Raw genomic sequence first — 6,000 nt, forward strand, 5'->3', positions numbered from 1 at the left:
ATATATTTTATGGTTGAAACAAAAATTATAACATTTTCTCGTGGTGTTTCCAGTGTACATATGTGGAATACATAATAAAACTACAACATAAAGAGGGGAGAGTAAAGGAACCTATGTGGTGGTAAGGTTTTATATTCCATTTAAAATGATAAAATATCTATTCTAAGCAGAACTGAAAAGGTAAATATGTATATTGTAATCCCTAGAGTAACCACTATAAAAAAAAGAGAGTTAAGTAGAAGCATTTAAATGGAATACTAAAAAAATGTTCAAGTAACCCAAACATATGAAGGAAGGAGAAAACAAATAATAAAATGGTAGACATAAATCCAACCACGTCAATGATTACACTAAATGTAAATGGTCTAGGAGTGGTGTCAGTGAAAATGATGGAGTAGGGAACTCCAAAACCCATCCCTACACACAAGCAGCAAGTAAACTGGCAAAAACTGTCAGAATCAACTTTATTGGAACTCTGGAAACTAATCAAAAGTTTACAGTAACCAGGGAAATGCCTAATCAAGAAAAAAAACAGCTGAATTTCAGTAGGAGAACTTTGTGGTGTTTTAATTTACCCAGGCCCCATTCTCCTCTCCCCAGGTTGGTGAGAGCCTTGAAGACAACAGCCTGTATTCCCGGTATATGTCCTTAGTACCAGAGGGAGCAGAATGGGCCTTATTCTCAAAGAATTGTGGTTGTTTGTTTTGACCTATCTTCTCAACTACACATGAAACATTCTCAAGGACAGATCATATGATAAGACACATAACAAGTCTTAGCAAATTTAAGAAAATTGAAATCATACCAAATATCTTTTCCATCCACAATGGTATGAAACTAGAAATCAGCAACATGAGGAAAACTGGAAAATCTACAAATTGTGCAAACTAAACAACACACTCCTGAACAACCAATAGGTCAAAGAAGAAATCAAAAGAGAAATCAAAGAATATCTCAAAACAAATGAAAATAGAAACACAACTTACCAAAATATATGGGATGTAGCAAAAGTAGTTCTGAGAAGGAATTTTATAGTGCTAAATGCATATATTAGGAAATTAGAAAAATCACAAATAAAAAACCTAGCTCTAGGGGCCAGCCTGGTGGTGCAGCAGTTAGTGTGTGTGCTCTGCTGTGGCAGCCTGGGGTTCACAAGTTCGGATCCTGGGCGCGCGCTAACACACCACTTGTCAAGCAATGCTGTGGCAGTGTCCCATGTAAATTAGAGGAAGGTGGGCACAGATGTTAGCCCAGGGTCAATCTTCCTCAGCAAACAAGAGGAGGATTGGCATCAGATGTTAGCTCAGGGCTGATCTTCCTCACACACACACACACACAAAAACCTAGCTCTACACCTCAAGGAACTAGATAAAGAAGAGCAAATTAAGCCCAAAGTTAGCAGGAGGAAGAAAATAATAAAGATCAGAGTGGAAATAAATAGAGACCAGAAGAACAATAGAAAAGATCAACAAAACTAAGAGCTGCTTTTTCAAAATATAAACAAAATTGACAAACCTTTAGTGAGACTAAGAAAAAAAGAGAGAAGACAAATAAAATCAGAAATGAAAGAGGAGAAATAATAACTGACACTATAGAAATACATAGGATCATAAGAGACTACTATGAGCAATTATATGCCAACAAATTAGATAACCTAGAAGAAATGGATAATTTCCTAGAATCATACAACCTACCAAGACTTAACCAGGAAGAAATAGCAAGTCTGAACAGACCAATAATAAGTAGGTAGATTGAATCAGGAATCAAAAACCTCCCAACACACAAAAACCCTCAGGACCAGGTGGCTTCACAGGTGAATTCTACCAAATATTTAAAGAAAAATTAATGCCAATCTTTCTCAAACTCTTCTAAAAAATTGAAGATAAGGGAACACTCCCAAACTCATTCTATGAGGCCAGCATTACCCTGATACCAAAGCTACATAAGGACACTACAAGAAAAGAAAATTATGGACCAATATCACCGATGAACATAGATGCAGAAATGCTCAACAAAATATTAGCAAACTGAAATCAAGAACTCATTAAAAGGATTATACACCATGACCAAGTAGGATTTATCCTTGGGCTGCAAGGATGGTTCAACATACGCAAATCAACAAATGTGATATATCACATTAATAGAATAAAAGATAAAATTCGTATGATCATCTCAATAGATGCAAAAGAAGCATTTAAGAAAATGCAACATCCCTTCATGATAAAAACCCTCAACAGATTGGGTATAGAAGGAACGTACCTCAACATAATAAAGGCCATATATGACAAACCACAGCTAACATTACACTCAATAGAGAGCAACTGAGAGCTTTTCCTCTAAGATCAGGAACAAGAACAGGGTGCCCACTCTCACCACTCTTATGTAACATAGGATTGGAAGTCCTAATTAGAGAAGTCAGGCAAGACAAAGAAATAAAAGCCATCCACATCAGAAAGAAAGAAGTAAAATTATCACTATTTGCTGATGATATGATCTTATATATTGAAAATCCCAAAGACTCGACTAAAAAACTGTTGGATCTAATAATGAATTCAGTAAAGTTTCAGAATATAAAATCAATACACAGAAATCGATTGCTTTTCTATACACTAACAATAAAACATCTGAAAAAGAAATAAAGAAAACTGTCTCACTCACAGTAGCATCAAAAGCAATAAAATACCTAGAAATAAATTTAACCAAGGAAATGAAAGATCTGTACAATGAAAACTACAAGACTTTGCTGAAAGAAATTGAAGAAGACACAAACAAATGGAAGGACATTCCATGTTCATGGATTGGAAGAGTTAATATTGTTAAAATGTCCATGCTACCCAAAGCCATCTATAGATTTAACGCAATCCCTATCAAAATTCCAATGGTATTTTTCACAGAAATAGAAAGAAATAATACTAAAATTTGTATGGAACACCAAAAGATCCCAAATAGACAAAGCAATCATGAGAAAGAAGAACAAAACTGGAGGCATCACACCTCTGGATTTCAAACTATACTACAAAGCTATAGTAATTAAAACAGTATGGTACTGGCATAAAAATATAACAGAATAGAGAGCCCAGAATTAAACCCCTGCATATACAGTCAACTAATATTTCATAAGGGAGCCAAGAACATCCAGTGGCAAAAGGTTAGTCTCTTCAACAAATGGTGTTGGGAAAACTGGATACCACATGCAGAAAAATGAAATTGGACCCCTATCTTACACTACGCACAAAAATTAACTAAAAATGGATCAAAGACTTAAAAATAAAACCTGAAGCCATAAAACTCCCAGAAGAACGTATAGGGAAGAAGCTCCTTGACATTGATTTTAGCAATGAGTTTTTGGATTTGACACCAAAAGCACTAACAACAGAAGAAAAATTAATAGGTGAGACTACATCAAACTTAAAAGCTTCTGCACAGCAAAAGAAACAATCAACAAAATGTAAAGGCAACCTATAGAATGGAAGAAAATTTTTGCATACCATGTACCAGATAAGGGGTTAATATCCGAAGTTTATAAAGAACTCATACAGTTTAATAACAAAAAACAATCCAGTCAAAAAATGGGCAGAGTAAATAAACATACATTTTTCCAAAGATGACATCCAAATAGGCAACAGGTACATGAAAAGGTGCTTAACGTCACTAGCCATAGGGAAATGCAAATCAAAACCACAATGAGATATTACCTCACACCTGTAAGAATGGTGATCATCAAGAGATAACAAGTGTTGGTGAGGATTTGGAGAAAAGGGAACACTTGTGCACTGATAGTGGGATTGTAAATTGGTTCAGCCACTATTAAAAACAATGTAGAGGTTCCTGAAAAATTAAAAATAGAACTAGTATACAATTCAGCAATCTCACTGCTGGGTATCTATGCAAAGGAAACGAAAACAGGATATCAAAAAGACATCTGCACTCCTTTGTTCTTTGCAGCATTATTCACAATAGCCAAGATATGGAAACAACGTTAAGTGTCCATCAATCAATGGATAAAGAAGATGTAGTATATTTGTACAATGGAATACTATTCAGCTATAAGAAAAAAGAAATTCTGCCATTTGCAACAACATGGATGGACCTTGAGGACATTATGCTAAGTGAGATAAGTCAGACAGAAAAAAGGCAAATACTGTGATATCTCTTATATTTGGAATCTAAAAGAACTGCAATTGTAAAGCAAAGCAAAATGGTGGTTACCAGTGGCTGGGGAATGAGGGAATGAGAGAGATGTTGTTTAAGGGTACAAACTTGCAGCTAGTCTATAAATAAGACCTGGAGACCTAATACACAATATAGTGATTATAGACAACAAAAACTATATTATAAACCTTAATAGATAAAGGTATTAGCTAATGCTACTATGGCAATCATATTACAATATAAATGTATCAAACTGATATGTTGTACACCTTAACCTTACACAATGTTGTATTTCAAATATAACTCAATCAAAAATTTAAAACTAATAAAATAAAAACTAACTATAATGCTACAGTAATCAAAACAATGTGGTACTGACACAAAGATAAATATATATATTTATATATTAAATATATATGTGGAACAGAATTAAGAGTACCAAAACAAACCCTTCCATTTATAAGCAATTTATTTTCAATAAAGGTGCCAAAGCAATTCAATTGTTTTTTCAATAAATAGTGCTGGGACAATTGAATATCCACGTGCATAAAGAAGAATTTATACACTTACCTCACATCACACACAAAAATTAACTCAAAGTGGCTCATAGACCTAAATGTAAGAGCTAAAGCTATAAAATGTTTAGAAGCAAACCTAGAAAAATATCTTTGTGACCTTGGATTAAGCAAAGATTTCTTAGCTACAATACCAAAAGCACAATCCATAAATGAAAAATTGACAAATCGGACTTCAAAATATAAAACTTTTGCTTTTCAAAAGATATCATCAAGAAAATGGAAAGTCAAGCCATAGACTTGGAAATATTTGCAAACCCTACATTGGATAAAGGACTTATATCTATATAAAAAATTCAAAGGCAAAAAAAAGAAAACAACGAAATGAGAAATGAGAGAACAAACAGGAAACAAAAAAATAAAATGGCAGACTTAAGCCATAGTACATCAATAAATACATTAAATGCAAATGTTTCAACATCATCAGCCGTTAGGTAAATGCAAATTAAAACTATGATGAGATACCACTAGGTGTCTATTAGAATGGTTCAAATAAAAAATATTGGCAAGACCAAGTGCTGATGAGGAAGTGGAGCAATTGGAATTCTCATACATTGCAGATGGAAATACAAAACAATATAGCCACTTTGGAAAACAATTTGGCAATTTCCTTTAAAGTTAAACATCCACTTACTATACGACCCAGCAATCCTACTCCCAGGTGTTTATCCTAGAGAAATGAAGATATATGTTCACACAAATAGCTATACGTGAATGTTTATAGCAGCTCTATTCACAATTGTCAAATACCGGAAGCAACTCAAATATTCAACAAGTGAATGGATAAACAAACTCATACATCCATGCAATGAAATACTACTTAGGCAAAAAAAAAAAAAAAAGGAACACACAAAATTTGGTTGAATTTCTAAGTCATTATGCTGAGTAAAAGAAGCCATTCTCAAAAGGCTACATACTGCCTGATTCTGTTAATATGACATTCTCGAAAAGACAAAACTATGCTGATGGAGAACAGATCGGTAGTTCCCAGGGATTCAGGGTGGAGGGGAGGTGAGACTACAAAGGCAGAGCACCAGGGAGGTTTTTGTTCTGTATGCTGATTGTGGTGGTGGTTACACAAACCTATACCTGTGTTATAATTCATAGAACTGTTCACCAAGAAAGTTATTTTTACTGTATGTTAATTTAAAAATAAAATAAATCAAACAAGGAATAAACTATTGATACATGCAACAATATGGATAAATCTCAAAATAATTCTGCTGAGTCGAAGAAACCAGGCTGAATATGGTCCTAGTTTTATAAAATTCTA

Source organism: Diceros bicornis, chromosome 1, assembly GCF_020826845.1.
Source record: "Diceros bicornis minor isolate mBicDic1 chromosome 1, mDicBic1.mat.cur, whole genome shotgun sequence".
Lineage (NCBI taxonomy): Eukaryota > Metazoa > Chordata > Mammalia > Perissodactyla > Rhinocerotidae > Diceros > Diceros bicornis.